This window comes from Elephas maximus, chromosome 3, assembly GCF_024166365.1.
Source record: "Elephas maximus indicus isolate mEleMax1 chromosome 3, mEleMax1 primary haplotype, whole genome shotgun sequence".
Lineage (NCBI taxonomy): Eukaryota > Metazoa > Chordata > Mammalia > Proboscidea > Elephantidae > Elephas > Elephas maximus.
In genome coordinates, this window is record NC_064821.1 from 21,257,903 (window position 1) to 21,275,144 (window position 17,242).

The 17,242-nt window shown below is 38.5% G+C and overlaps 1 pseudogene; it reads right to left on the minus strand.

Annotated features, from left to right (window-relative positions):
- Window positions 1-16,043: 16,043 nt before the first annotated feature.
- LOC126071025 (olfactory receptor 7G2-like) lies at window positions 16,044-16,781 on the minus strand (annotated as a pseudogene).
- Between the last annotated feature and the right edge of the window lie 461 nt (window positions 16,782-17,242).

Genomic DNA, 17,242 nt, shown 5'->3' on the forward strand with positions numbered 1-17,242 from the left:
GGCAAGAAGGAAATGGGATAACATATATAAAATCTTGAATGAAAAAAAACTGCCAACCAAGAATAATATACCCTGCAAAACTCTCATTCCAATATGATGGTAAAATTAGGACATTTCAAGATAAACAGAAGTTAAGGGAATATGTAAATCCAAACTGAGCTTACAAGAATTACTGAAGGGAGTCCTTCAGTTTGCGAATAAACAATATCATACCATAGCCTGAATCTAGGATGCAATATCACACCAGCCAGATACCAACCTAGGAAATGAACTCTCAAGGACGATTCAAAACCAAAAAATTTAAACAGGGAACAAGAGAAGTTAATCTGTCAATGACTACAACATCAGAACAACAAAAGAGGGCATAAACAGAGAAGGTTTACAATTTTCTAATGCAGAGGAAGACATGATGATACCAAGTAATAATAGACTAATTAAAACCTAGGAAGATAAGGGTAAATTTCAAGGTAAACATAAAGAAAGTTAACAAACCAACTCATCAAAATAGAGAAGAAAAACATAAAGTCTCAGTAAAAACAAACTTGTAAAAAAAGAGAAAATCGACAAACAAAGGGAATTCAGCACAGGACAGTAAGAGAAACAAAGAAAATGTCTGCACCACAAAAACAAATAAAGAAAAAACACTACAAAATGACAGCAATAAAGTCACACCTATCAATAATTACACTGAATGAAAGTGGTCTAAATGCACCCATAAAGAGACAGAGAGTGACAGAATGGATAGAAAAGGATCCATAACATGACATCTAGAAGGGCACACCTTAGGAACAAAATGTAAATTTATTAAAAATCAAAGTATGGAAAAAAAATGTATCAAGCAAACGGCAACCAAAACAGAGCAGGAGTGGCAATACTAATCTCAGATAAAAGGCTTGAAAACAAAGTCCACCATAAAAGGCAAAGAAGGGCACTATATAATGATTAAAGGGATGATCCATCATGAACACATGACCATAGTAAATATCTATGCACCCAATGATATAAAACAAACTCTAATAGCACTGAAAAGAGAAAGTCACAGTTCCACAATAATGGTAGAACTTCAATACAACACTCTCAGTAAATGACAGAACATCTAGAAAGAAACTCAGTAAAGATACAGAAGATCTAAAGGCCACAATCAGTCAACTTGACCTCATAGACATATACAGAACACTCCACCCAACAGCTGCAAAGTACACAATCTTTTCCAACACATGTGGAATGTTCTCCAGAATAGACCACATCTTAGGCCACAGAGCAACCCTCAACAAAATCCAAAACACTGAGATAATACAAAGTCTCTTCTCTGGCTACAATATCATCAAAGTAGAAATTAACAACAGGAAGAGCAAGGGAAAAAAAATTGATTAAATGGAAACTGAATACCACCCTGCTTAAAAACCACTGGGTAATAGAAGAAATCAGAGATGGAATCAAAAAATTACTAGAATCAAATAAGAATGAAAACACATCATTCCAAAACGTTTGGGACACAGCAAAGGCAGTGCTCAGAGGTCATTTATAGCAATAGATGCACACATCAAAAAAAGAAGGGACAAAATCAAAACATTAACTACACAACTTGAACAAATTGAAAGAGATCACCAAAAGAATGCTACAGCCACCAGAAGAGAGGAAATAATAAAGATCAAGCAGAAATAAATGCAATAGAGAAAAGACAAACAATAGAAAGAATCAACAAAACCAAAAGTTGGTTTTTTGAAAGGATCAACAAAATCGACAAACCACTGACCAAACTGACAAAAGAGAAACAAGAAAGGGCACAAATAATCCAAATAAGAAATGAAATGGGGGACATTACAGCAGACTCAACTGAAATAAAAAAGGTCATAACAGAGTACTATGAAAAACTATATTGAACAAATTTGAAAACCTAGAGGAAATGGACAAACTTCTAGGAACACACTACCTATCCAAAGTAACACAAAATGAAGTTGAAAATCTGAACAAACCCACAACAAGAGACGAAATTGAAAAGGTAATAAAAAAAAAAAAAAATTCCCAACAAAAAACCCTGGCCCAGATGGTTTCACTGGAGAATTCTACCAAACATTCATAGAAGGGCTTGTACCAGTACTCAAACTATTTCAGAACATAGAAAAGGAAGGGATACTTCCAAGTTCATTCTTTGAAGCCAGCATAACCCTGATATCTAAACCAGGCAAAGAAATCACAAAAAAAGAAAACTACAGACCAATATCTCTCAAGGATACAGACGCAAAAATTCTCAACAAAAATCTAGCTAATAGAATTCAGCACCATATTAAAAAAAAAAAAAAAAAAACACCACTACCAAGTAGGATTCATACCAGGTATGCAAGGATGGTTCAACATTAGAAAATCCATCATCATAATCCACCACATAAATAAAGGAAAAAAAATCACATGATCATCTCAATTGATGCAGAAAAGGCATTCAACAAATTCCAACACCCATTCCTGATTAAAAATTCTTAGTAAAATAGGCATAGAAGGGAAATTCCTCAACATAATAAAGGGCATCCATACAAAACCAACAGCCAACATCATTCTTAATGGAGAGAGGCTGAAAACATTCCCCTTGAGAACAGGAAAAAGACAAGGCTGCCCTTTATCACAACTCCTATTTAACATTGTCCTGGAAGTTCTAGCTAGAGCAATAAGGCAAGAAAAAGAAGTACAGTGCATCCAAACTGGTAATGAAGAAGTTAAACTGTCCCTATTTGCAGACGATATGATACATAGAAAACCCAAAAGACTGCAAGAGAAAACTACAGGAGCTAATAGAAAGATTTGGCAGAGTAGCAGGATACAAGTTAAACATAAAAAAAATCAGCTGAATTCCTATACATAAATAAAGAGAATAATGAAAAGGAAATCAGAAAAACAATACCATTTATAATAGCCCTTAAAAAAAAAAAACTTAGGAATAAACCTAACCAGGGAAGACTTATGCAAAGAAAACTTCAAAACACTACTGCCAGAAACCAAAAGAGATCTACATAAATGGAAAAGCATACCATGCTCATGGATAGGTAGACTCAACATTGTGAAGATGATAATTATACCCAAAGTGATTTATAAATACAATGTAATCCTTATCCAAATACCAACAGTTTTCTTTAAAGAGATAGAAAAACTAATGACTAGCTTTATATGGAAAGAGAAGAAGCCCTGGATAAGTAAAACACTATTGAAGAAGATGAATAAAGTAGGAAGACTCAAACCACCTGACCTCAGAACCTACTACACGGCTACGGTAATCAAAACAGCCTTGGTAGTGGTACAATGACAGATACATTGATCAATGGAACAGAATTGAGAACCCAGATGCGAATCCATCCAGTTACTGTCACCTGATCTTTGACAAGTGCCCAAAGTCCATCAAATGGGGAAAAGACACTCTTTTTAATAAATGGTGCTAGTAAAACTGGATGTCCATCTGCAAAAACTTGCAACAGGACCCACACCCCACACTATACATGAGAACATTCAAAATGGATCAAAGACCTAAATATAAAACAAAAAACTATAGACGTCATAGAAGAAAAAATAGAATCAACACTAGAGACCCTAATACATGACATTGACATGATACAAACCGTAACTAACAACACAGAAACTCCAGAAGATAAGCTAGATAACTGGGATCTTCTAAAAACTAAACACTTATGCTCATCAAAAGACTTCACAAAAAGTGTAAAAACAGCACCTATGGAGTGTAATAGCCAAAAAAATTTTGGCTATTACAAATCTGACAAAGGTCTAATCTCTAAAATCAACAGGAAAATTCAATACCTCTACAACCAAAAGACAAATAATCCAATTAAAAAGTGGGCTAAGGAAATGAACAGACAATTCGGTAAAGAAGACATTCTAACAGCTAAGAGACACATGAAGAAACTCTTGAGAATATTAGCCATTATTGTTATTCTTAGGCGCCATGTAGTTGGTTTCAACTCAGCGACCCCATGTACAACATCCTGTGTCATCCTCACAATCATTGTTATGCTTAAGCCCATTGTTGCAGCCACTGTATCAATCCATCTCACTAAAGGCTTTCCCCTTTTCACTGACCTTTTACTTTACCAAGCATGATGTCCTTCTCCAGGGATTGATCCATCCTAACAACATGTCTAAAGTATGTGAGACTTATTCTAGCTATCCTTGCTTCTAAGGAGCATTCTGATTGTACTTCTTCCAAGACAGATTTCTTCATTCTTTCGGCAGTCCATGGTGTGGTCAATATTCTTCTCCAACACCACAACCCGAAGGCACCAATTCTTCTTTGGTCTTCCTTACTCATTGTCCAGCTTTTGCATGCATATGATATGGTTGAAAATACCATGGCATGGGTCAGGCGCACCTTAGTCTTCAAGGTGGTGTCTTTGCTTTTCAGCACTTTACAGAGGTCCTTGTAGCAGATTTGGCCAATGCAATGTGTCTTTTGATTTCTTGACTGCTGCTTCCATGGGTGTGGATTGTGGATCCAAGTAAAATGAAATTCTTGACAATCTCAATCTTTTCTCTGTTTATCATGATGTTGCTTATTGGTCCAGTTATGAGGATTTTTGTTTTCTTTATGTCCATACTGAAGGCTGTGGTCTTTGATCTTGATCAGTAAGTACTTCAAGTCCTCTTCACTTTCAGCAAGCAAGGTTGTGTCACCTGCATAACGCAGGTTGTTAATAAGTCTTCCTCCAATCCTGATGCCCTGTTCTTCTTCATATAGTCCAGATTCTTGCATTATTTGCTCAGTATACAGGTTGAATAAGTACGGTGAAATGATACAACCCTGAAGAACACATTTCCTGACTTTTAACCATGCAGTATCCCCTTGTTCTATTCGAATGATTGCCTCTTGATCTATGTACAGGTTCCTCATGAGCACGATTAAGTGTTCTGGAATTCTCATTCTTCACAATGTTATCCATAATTTGTTATGATCCACACAGTCGAATGCCTTAGCATAGTCAATGAAACACAGGTAAACATCTTTCGGGTATTCTCTGCTTTCAGCCAGGATCCATCAACATCAGCAGTCATATGCCTGGTTCTGCATCCTCTTCTGAATTCATCTTGAATTTCTGGCAGTTCCCTGTTGATATGCTGCTGTGCCGCTTTTCAATGATCTTCAGCAAAATTTTACTTGCGTGTGATATTAGTGATATTGTTAAATAATTTCTGCACTAGGTGAGGTCACTTTTCTGGGGAATAGGCATAAATATAGATCTCTTCCAGTGGTTGACCACGTAGCTGTCTTCCAAATTTCTTGGCATAGATGAGTGAGTACTTCAGCGCCGCATCTGTTTTTTGAAACATCTCAATTGGTATTCTGTGAATTCCTGGAGCCTTGTTTTGTGTCAGTGTCTTCAGTGTAGCTTGGACTTCTTCCTTCAGTACCATTGGTTCTTGCTCATATGGTTCCTCCTGAAATGGTTGAATGTGTATTCCTTCCATCTTCTTTTTGTGCTTCCTGAGTCATTTAATATTTTCCCCATAGAATCCTTCAGTATTGCAACTCAAGACTTGAATTGTTTCTTCAGTTCTTTCAGTTTGAGAAATGCAGAGCATGTTCTTGCCTTTTGGTTGTCTATATCCAAGTCTTTGCTCATGTCATTATAATACCTTACTTTGTCTTCTTGAGCTGCCCTTTGAAATCTTCTGTTCAACTCTTCTACTTCATCATTTCTTCCTTTTGCTTAGCTACTCGACATTCAAGAGCAAGTTTCAGAGTCTCTTCTGACATCCATTTTGGTCTTTTCTTTCTTTCTTGTCTTTTTAATTACCTCTTGCTTTCTTCTTGGATGATGTCCCTGATGTCATTCCATATCTCACCTGGTCTTCGGTCATTAGTGTTCAACACGTCAAATCTATTCTTGAGAAGGCCTCTAAATTCAGATGGCTTATAGTCGAGGTCATACTTTGGCTCTCCTGGACTCATTCTAATTTTCTTCAGTTTTAACTTGAAATTGCATATGAGCAATTGATGATCTGTTCCACAGTCAGCCCCTGGCATTGTTCTGACTGATGATATTGAGCTTTTCAATCATCTCTTTCCACATATGTAGTCAATTTGATTCCTATGTATTCCATCTGGTGAGGTCCATGTGTAAAATTGCCATTTATATTGTTGAAAAAAGGTATTTGCAATGAAGAAGGCATTTGTCTTGCAAAATTCTATCATGCCATCTCTGGCATTGTTTCTTTCACCAAAGCTGTATTTTCCAACTACTGATCCTTCTTTGTTAACAACTTTCGAATTCCAATCTCCATTAATTATCAAAGCATCCTGACTGCATGTTCAATCAATTTCAGACTGCAGAATTTGGTAAAAATCTTCAATTTATTCATCTTTGAAGTTAGTGGTTGGTGTGTAAATTTGAATAATAGTCGTCATATTAACTGGTCTTCCTTGTAGGTGTATGGATATTTTCCTGTCACTGACAGCCTTGTACTTCAGGATATATCTTGAAATATCCTTTTTGAAGATGAACGCAATTCCATTCCTCTTCAAGTAGTCATTCCTGGCATAGTAGACCATATGATTGTCTGATTCCAAATGGCCAATACTAGTCCATTACAGCTCAGTAGTGCCTAGCATATCAATGTTTATGGGTCCCATTTCGTTTTTGATGACTTCCAATTTTCCTAGATTAATACTTTGTACATTCAACACTCTGATTATTAATGGATGTTTGCAGCTGTTTCCTTTCATTTTGAGTCTTACCACATCAGCAAATGAAGGTCCTGAAAACTTGACTCCATCCATGTCATTAAAGCTGACTCTGCTTTGAGGAGGCAGCTCTCCCCTAGTTGTATTTTTAGTGCCTTCCAACCTGATTTGCTCATCTCCTGGCACTATATCAAATAATGTTCTGCTGCTATTCATAAGGTTTTCAGTGGCTAAATCTTTTCAGACATAGACTTCCAGGTCCTCCTTCCTAGTCTGATTAGTCTGGAAGCTCAGCTGAAACCTGTCTGCCGTGGGTAATCCTGCTGGTATGTGAATATCTGTGGGATAGCTTCCAGAACCACGGAATAACTTCAGCCCCCAAGTACAACAAACTGACAGAGAGGTGGGGACACTAGCAGTTAGAGAAATGCAAATCAAAACCACAATGAGATACCACCTCACCCCGAAATTACTGGCCTGAATCAAAAAACAGAAAATAAATGTTGGAAAGGTTGCAGGGAGATTGGAACTCTTATGCACTGCTGGTGGAAATGCAAAATTGTACAACCATTTTGATAAAGGATATGGCACTTCCTTAGAAACCTAGAAATAAAAATACCATATGATCCAGCAATGCTATTCCTAGGAATATATCCTAGAGAAATAGGAGTAGTCACACAAATAGACATATGAATAGCCATGTTCATTGCAGCACTGTTCACAATAGCAAAAAGTTGGAAACAACCTCAATACCCATCAATAGATGAATGGATAAACAAACTATGTTACATAATATGCAATAATAAAGAACAATGATGAATCTGCAAATCATCTCACAACATGGATGAATCTGGAAGGCATCATGCTGAGTAAAATAAGTCAATCACAAATGGCGAAATATTTGTGTGAAGCCACTACTATAAAAATTCATGAAAAGGTTTACAGACACACACAAGGACAATCTTTGATGATTATGAGGGAAGGGTTGGGTGGGGATGGAAAAACACTAAATGGACAATAGATAAGTGATAACTTTGGTGAAGGGTAAGACAGTACACAATACTGGGGTAGCCAGCACAGCTTGTACAAGGCAAGGTCATGGAAACAAGGTCCATAGACACATCCAAACTCCCTGAGGGACCAAATTGCTGAGTTCAGGGCTGTGGGGACCATGGTTTCAGGAAACTTCTAGCTCAATTGACATAACAGTTTATAAAGACAATGTTCTACATTGTACTTTAATGAGTAGTGTCTGGAATCTTAAAAGCCTGTGAGCTGCCATCTAAGATACTCCACTGGTCTCACCTCTATGGGAGAAAGGGAGAATGAAGAAAACTAAAGACACAAGGGAAAGATTAGTCCAAAAGACTGATGGATCACAACTACCACAGCTTCCACCAGACTGAGTCCAGTACAACTAGGTGATGCCTGGCTATCACCACTGACTGCTCTGACAGGAATCACAATAGAGGGTCCTGGACAGAGCTAGAGAAAAATGGAGAGCAAAATTCCAACTCACACACACACACAAAAAAAGACCAAGCTTACTGGCCTGACAGAGACTGGAGAAACCTCGAGAGTATGGCCTCGGGACACTCTTTTAGCTTAGTTATGAAGTCACTCCTGAAGTTCACCCTTCATCCAAAGATTAGACAGGCCCATAAAACAAAATGAGACTGAAGGGGCACAGCAGCCCAGGGGTAAGGACTAGAAGGCAGGAGGGGACAGGACAGCTGGTAATACGGAACCCAAGGTCAAGAAAAGAGAATGTTGACTTGTCATGGTTTTGTTAACCAACATCAAAAACAGTAAGTGTACTAACTATTTAATGAGAAGGTAGTTTGTTCTGTTAGCCTTCATTTAAGGAAGAAACAAAAAAAGAAAAATTAAAGTCAGGCTTCTCAGACTTCACCATGCCTCAAAACCTCACAAAGTGCTTTTTAGAATGCATTTCTTTTGAGGAAACCCTGGTGGAGTAGTGGTTAAGTGCTATGGCTGCTAACCAAAAGGTCAGCAGTTTGAACCCACCAGGCAGTCCTGGAAAACTCTATGGGCTGTTCTACCCCATCCTGTAGGGTCCCTATGAGTCAGAATCGACTCAATGACAACGGCTTTGTTTTTTTGTTGTTGTTGTTATCTTTTGGATATCTCCCCAGAGATCCAAGTCACTAGTTCTGAGGTGAGTTATGGAAATGAACCACCAGTATGAATAAAGGCCTTAGGTGACTTATCTTTACAGGTGCTCTGGGGACATAAATGGAGGCAGTTCTGCATGAGAAGACACCTGGTGTGCCAGGATAGAGGCCATCTTCCCAGTGTGATGACCACCATTAGTGATGACCAGAACAGAAGGCTTTCCAGAAACTCTACTGATGGTCCTACAAGACCTACACGGTTGTCACCCCCACACCACGGAGATGATTCTGACTGCATGTCCTGCTTTTGTTTTTACTTGTGGAAAGATGACCTCCCTAGTCCTGCCAACTTTGCTTTTCTCCCATCGTGTTTTATACTGAACACATCTTCCTCAAAATAAAGTCCATTTCCACAGATAAATTTTTACCCTAATAAATTCACATTAAAAATTATATATAAGAATTGTTACAGTGCAGTCTTCCCCTTAATACCTCACTGACTCAATTCACTTTACTTAATCATATTTCTCTGTGTGAATACGACCAGAAATTACAAAGAAAAAAATGTAAGATAAATTGAATAAGGGGAAAAGTAAACAAACAAACAAAAAACCCATATACCCTCTGTTATGAATTGAATCATGTCCCCCACAAATATGTCTTGAAAATTCTAACCTCCATGCCTGTGGTCGGAGCCCTGGTGGCACAGTGGTTAGGAGCTCTGCTGCTAACCAAAAGATCAGCATTTCATATCCACCAGCCGTTCCTCGGAAACCTTATGGAGCAGTTCTACCCTGTCCTATGGCATCTCTATTAGTCAGAATTGACTCAAAGGCATTGGGTTATGATTGTGGTTATAGTCCCTTTTGGGAATGGATTGTCTTTGTTATGCTAATGAGGCAGGATTAGTGTAGGGAATATTTTGAGTCTATCTCTTTTGAAATATGAAGGAGATTAAACGAGCAAGTAGAGCAGAGATTGGGAAAGATTGATGCAAATCCACGTGGAGATCTCCAAGGAACCAGGAAACAAGCGGAAAAGACAAGGATGTTGATACAGAGCTGACAGAGAGAGAAAGCTTTCCCTTATAGCCAGCATAGGAATTCAGACTTCTAGCCTCCTAAAGTTTGAGAAAATAATTTGTTTGTTAAAACCATCCACTTGTGGTATTTCTGTTATAGCAGCACTAGATAACTAAGACAAACTCTTTTTTTTTCCAAGCAATGTATTGTACACAGCAAATAGTTTTCCTTCCAACAGTTTATACACAAGTTGTTCTGTGACCCTGGTTGCTGTCCCCACAGTGGGTCAGCATTCCCCTTATTTCTACCTTGCTTCCCTGTTTCTATTCCTCCAGTTTCCCTGCCTCTCCTTGCCTTCTTATCTTTGCTTTTGGGCAAATGTTGCCCATTTGGTCTCTTACAGGTGATTGTTTCAAGAAACACTTTCCTCATGAATGTTATTGTTCATTTTATAGGCCAATCTATTGTTTGACTTCAAGGTGACCTCTGGGAGTGACTTCAGTTGCAGATTAAAAGGATGACTTAGGGCAATTATCACAAGGGTTCCTCCAGTCTCTATCAGTCCAGTAAGTCTGATCTTTTTTTCGTGAATTTGAGTTTTGTTCTATATTTTTCTCCCATTCTATCTGGGAAGTTCTATTGTGTCCAGACAGACACCTTCTTATCAGTAAATCAGTGAAAAGGAATCAGACAAATAAGGTGACTGAAAGATTACCAACCTTGCCTACTGATTATATTACTAAGACTACTAAAAGCTGGTGATACATATTATGACAAATGTAAACCAATAAAACTGCTGAAACAAGTGGTAGAAATACAGGAAAGCAAAGAATTACAAGTTTTACAAATGATGACAAGATATAGAACACAATGACCCTAGTTAAATTTTATTGTATATTATGCACCAAACATTGTATTCAGTACTTGTAGTGGTTAGCGGGGTTGACTTCTCCACAGAAAATATACTCTAAGTAGTCAGTCTAAGGCTCTCATAGTAATTATTTTTCACAATACCAGAAATTTCATTAGGAAGGAATATATGAACCTATTATTTGTGATGAAATGGGATGAGTATTTTCTGTATGACTCCATGAATTAAAAAATTTTGTTGCCATCAAATCAATTCTGATTCATGGTGACCCTCTATTAGCAAAAGACACCACTCATCTGTCAGTTTCTCATACTGTGGTTGACTTCTGTGTTCCTTTGATGCTGGAAGCTATGCCATTCGTATTTCAAATAGCAGCAGGGTCACTCATGGTGAACAAGTTTAGGGGAGCTTCCAGACAAAAACAGACTAGGAAAAAGGACCTGGTTATCTACTTCTGAAAAAATTGGCAAGTGAAAACCTTATGAATAGCAGTGGAACATTGTCTGATATAGTGCCAGAAGCTGAACCCCTCAGGCTCAAGGACACTCAAAATATGACTAGGAAAGAGTTGCCTCCTCAAATTAGTCAATCTTAAAGGACTCAAATTTTCAGGACCTTCATTTGCTCATGTGGCACAACCCAAAATGAGAAGAAATATCTGCAAACATCCATTAATAATCAGAACTTGGAATACATGATGGATGAACATAGGAAAATTGGAAGTCATCAAAAAAGAAATGCATAAAGATCGATATCCTAGGTATTATTGTTGTTGTTAGGTGTCCTCGAGTTGGTTCCAGCTCATAGTAACCCCATGTACAACAGTAAGAAACACTGACTGGTCCTGCACCATCCTCACAATCATTGTTATGCTGGAGCCCATTGCTTAGCCACTGTGTCAATCCATCAGGTTGCTGACCCTATACTTCACCAAGCATGATGTACTTATCCAGGGACTGATCACTCCTGATAACACATCCAAAGTATGTGAGACATAGTCATTTCATCCCTGCTTCTAAGGGGCATTCTGGCTGTACTTCTTCCAAAACAGACTTGTTTGTTCTTTTGGCAGTCCATGGTGTATTCAATATTCTTCACCAACACCGTAGTTCAATGTCATCAGTTCTTGTCTCCTTCATTCATTGAACAGCTTTCGAACAAATATAAGGTGAAAGAAAATACCATGGCTTAGGTCAGGTACTCCTTAGTGTTCAAGGTGACATCTTTGCTTTCCAATACTTCAAAGAGGTATTTTGCAGCCAATTTGCCTAATGCAATGCATCTTTTGATTTTTTGACTGCTGCTTCCATGGGTGTTGACTTTGGATCCAAGTAAAATGAAATCCTTGACAACTTCAATCTTTTCTCCCTTTAACATGATATTGCTTATTATCCAGTAGTGAGGATTTTTGTTTTCTTTATGTTGAGGTGTAATCCATACTAAAAGCTGTGGTCACTAGCTCACTAGGTATTAGTGAGCTAAAATGGACTGATATTGGCCATTTTGAATAGGGCTTTCATATGATACACCATACTGGGAATGACAAAATGATGAAGAATGGTGTTGTATTCTTAAAAAAAAAAGAAATTCAAGATCTATTTTGAAGTACAATGCTGTCAGTGACAGGATAATATCCATAAATGCACAAGGGAGATCAGTTAATACAACTCTTATTCATGTTTACACACCAACCATTAATCCCAAGGATGAAGAAATTGAAGATCTTTACCAACTTCTGTAGTCTAAAGTTGATCAAACATGCAATAAAGATGCATTGACTATTAATGGTGATTGGAATGCAAAAGTTGGAAACAAAGAGGAAAGATTGGTAGTTGGAAAATATGGCTTGGTGATAGAAACAATGCCAGAGATCATATGATAGAATTTTGCAAGACCAATGACTTATTCACTGCAAATGCCTTTTTTCAACAACATAAATGGCTACCATACACATGGACATCACCAGATGAAATACACAGGAATCAAATCGACTACATCTGTGGAAAGAGAAGATGGAAAAGCTCAACATCATCAGTCAGAACAAGGCCAGGGGCTGACTGTGGAATAGACCATCAGTTGTTCATAACAAGATCAAGTTGAAGGTGTAGAAAATTAGAGCAAGTCCATGAGAGGCAAAATACAGTCTTCAGTATATCCCACCTGAATTTAGAGACCATCTCAAGAATAGATTTGACACATTGAACACTTATGACCAAAGACCAGACAAATTGTGGAATGTCGTCAAGGATATCACACATGAAGAAAACAAAAGGACATTAAAAAGACAAGAAAAAAAGAAAAGACCAAAATGGATGTCAGAAGAGACTCTGTAACTTGTTTCTGAAGTTAGAGCAGCTAAACGAAATGGAAGAAATGATGAAGTAAAAGAGCTGAACAGAAGATTTCAAAGGGGGCGTTGAGAAGATAAAGTAAACTACTATAATGAAATGTGTAAAGATTTGGAGTTAGAAAACCAAAAACAATTTCTCAGCATATCTCAGGATTTCTCAAGCTGAAAAAACTGAAGAAAAAATTCAATTCTAAGGATTCTATAGTCAAAATATTGAAGGTCCCAGGAAGCATTAAAAGAAGATAGAAAGGATACATGCAGTCACTGTACCAAAAAGAATTGCTTGACATTCATACATTTCAGGAGGTACCATATCCTAAAGAACAATTGGCCTTGAAGGGAAAAGCCCAAGGTACACTGAAGGAATTGGAGACAAACAAGGTTCCAGGAGTTGACAGAATACCAGTTGAGATGTTTCAACAAAGGGGTGCAGTGGTGAAGGTGCTCACTTGTCTATGCCAAGAAATTTGGAAGACAGCTACCTGACCAACTGACTGGAAGAGATCCATATTTGTGCCCATTCCAAAGAAAGATGATCCAACAGAATGTGGAAATTACCAAACAACATCATTAATATCACCCGCTAGTAAAATTTTGCTGAAGATAATTCAAAAGCAGTTGCAGTAGTACCTCCACAGGGAACTATCAGTAATTCAAGCCCCATTCAGAAGAGGTCATGCAACAAGGGATCTCATTGCTGATGTCAGATGGATCTTGGCTGAAAGTATAGAATGCCAGGAAGATGTTTACCTTTGTTTTATTGACCATGCAAAGGAATTCAATTGCATGCATCATAACAAATTAAGGATAACATTGAGAAGAATGGGATTTCCAGAACACTTAATGGTGCTCATGTGGACAGAATCTGTACATAATCCAAAAGGCAGTCATTCAAACAGAACAATGGCATGCTGTGTGGTTTAAAATCAGGAAAAATGTGGATCAAGGCTGTACTCTTTCACCATACTTATTCAATCTGTATGCTGAGCAAATAATCCAGGAAGCTGGACTATATCAAGAAGAATGTGACATCAGGAGTGGTGGAAAACTCAACCTGCAACATACAGATGACACAACCTTGCTTGCTGAAAGCAAAAAGGACTTGAAGCACTGATGAAGTTCAAAGACCACAGCCTTCAGTATGGATTACATGTCAACATAAAGAAAACAAACTCCTCACAACTGGACCAATAAGAAACATCATGATAAACAGAGGAAGGATGGAATTTGCCAAGGATTTTGTTTTAATTGGATCCACAATCAATGCCCATGGAAGCAGCAATCAGGAAATCTCCTGCAAAAGACCTCTTTAAAGTGTTAAAAAAACAAGGATGTCACTTTGTGGGTTCAGGTGCTCCAAACCAAAGCCACACCATTTTCAATCTCCTCATACGCATGCAAAAGCTGGAAAATGAATGAGGAAGACCAAGGAAGAGTTGATGCCTTTGATTTATGGTGCTGGGGAAGAATAGTGGATATACCGTGGACTGCCAGAAGAACAAACAAATCTGTGTTGGAAAAAGCACACTCAGAATGCCCCCTAGAAGGAAGTATGCAGAGACTTTGTCTGATGTACTTTGGACATGTTATCAGGAGTAACCAGTCACTGGAGAAGGACATCATGCTTGGCAAATTAGGCAGTGAGTAAAAGAGAGGAAGACCCTCAATAAGTTGGACTGACACAGTAGGTTTAAAGATGGCTGAACCAAAGCAAAGATTGTGAGAAAGGTGCAAGACTGGACAGTGTTTCATTCTGTTGTATATAGGATCGATTTGAGCCGGAACCTACTTGAAAGCACCTAAAAATGACAATTAACAACAGGTTCACGGAAAAATAGTGACCCTGTGTGACTGAGCATTATAACTGGATATGATACCTAAGTCTGTGGCAGCCATTCCTGGCCATGAGGGTAACCATTCCTAGGATGAAAGTACCTTGTTGAAGCCCCTCATGGAAGAATAAAAAAATTCTTTTTTTTGCATTCTCTATCTCTGAAATTCTTGTAATGAAAGTTAACTCTATTGTTTATGTATTTTAGAGTCAACGTTTATATTTTCTTATTAGAAGCAAAACCTTCTAATTAGATTTAATTATCACAGTCATCTGAAGCCCCTGAGATAATCCGAATATGCCAATTTTATACATTATGTAGGGGAAATTGTGGTTCAGTGGTAGTACTCTCACCTTCCATCGAGAGACCCAGTTTCGATTTTTGGTCAATAAACCTCATGTGCCACCACAACCTGTCTGTCCATGGAGCACTGAGCATTGTTATGATGCTGACTAGGTTTCAGTGGCTCTTCCACATTAAGGTTAACTAGGAAGAAAGCTCTGGCTATCTTCTCCCAAAGAAATCAGCCAGTGAGACCCTGTGGATCACAATGATTCTACCCATTATGGATGGGGCTGCCATGAGTCAAGTGCCAAGGTGATGGCAGCTAGCAACAACACCCAGTAAAAAATAAATGATTAAACTGAGTATGGTGGATGCTAACGTTACCCAGACACACAGGTTTTACCAACGACATGTCATACTAATATCTAAATTTGGGCATAAAGGGTCAGCTCTCTGGTCTCGCAGTGGGATTAAGCCTGATTTCCATTCACATGACTCAATCCATGGCATCAGGCTGAAGCTAGTCTCTAGAATGCCTTGTCTGCACCCTTTCCCTACCCTTCTACCATCTCCTGCTTTCTTTATTCTGAGACTGTGCCACAGAAATAAATCAACCCTGCCTCAAGCTCCGCTTTTATGGAACTTGCCCAAAGAGACTCAGCTTAGAGAATTAAAATAATTTGTCAAACAACACAGAGCTACACAAAGAATAAAGGCAAATTTCAAACCTAAGTTGAATTGCACTTAGCCATTATGTTGTGTTGTCATTTTAAAAGAACGTGGTAATGGGAGAGTCAGGCGTTCTGCCTCACATGTATTGTTTTCCCTTTGATGCCATCTAGAAATCCAAGCTGAAAGTGGTGAGATAATCACTGAAAAGCTGTTATGCTCCTGAAAATTTTTCTCAAAGCCCCCTTCACATCCCCGTTTCTCAGGCTATAGACAAAGGGGTTCATCATGGGAGTGGCCACAGTCTACATCACTGAAGCTACTGCAGTCTTCCTGGAAGAGTGTGTAAATGCAGCACTAACATACGTGCCTAAGCCCGTCCCATAAAACAAGGAAACAACTGAGAGGTGAGACCCACAGGTAGAAAAAGCTTTATACTTCCCACCTGCTGATGGCATTCTCAAAATGGAGGAAGCAATTTGTATATAAGAGAAAATGATTCCACAGAGAGGAACACCACATAATACGGTAGCTGCAAAATATGAGAAGATGTTATTGAGGAGGACATCAGAACAGGCAACCTCAATGACCTGAAGAACTTCACAAAAAAAGTAAGGAATTTCCGGATCTGGGCTGAAGGACAGCTGCAACACCATCAGACCGTGGAACAAGGCATTCATGATCCTAATGAACAAGGAAAGTAGAAACAGCAGGCCACAGAGGCGAATGTTCATGATGACTGTGCATGTCAGTGGGTGACAAATTGCCACATAGCGGTCATAGGCCATTACTCCCAGGAGAAAATTTTCCAAAGCACCAAAAATCAGGACAAAGCAGAGCTGGGTGAGGCAGCCTGCATAAGTGATGCTCTGATTCTGTGTTTGGAGGTTCGCCAGCATCTTTGGGATCGTGGCTGTGCTGAAACAGATGTCAGTGAAGGACAGATTGGCAAGAAAGAAATACATGGGGGTGTGGAGGTAGGAGTCAAAGGTGACAGCCAGGACAATGAGTAGGTTTCCCAGGACAGTGATCACATACATGGACAAGAACAGGCTAAAGAGGAGGGGCTGCAGTTCTAGATCCTCTATCAGTGCCAGGAGAAGGAATTTGGAAATATCTGTTTTATTTCTGGGTTCCATATTGTTGATGAATATGACGGAAAAGATAAGACAGTAAAATGCATGGTTCCTGGAACAGCAGCCGCTGCATCACCAGCGGCAAAAATCATCTTGGGAAAGAACAAAAGGAATAAAGAGGAAAACAAATAGGATGTCTTCATTATGCATACTTTGTTACTTAAAAAATAAACAGATGTTGATACAGCAGAGAATTCTGGAAAGGGGCAAAATTGCATCCATGGTTTTTGTTCTGTTTTTGCACAATCTGCTGGCATGATCTT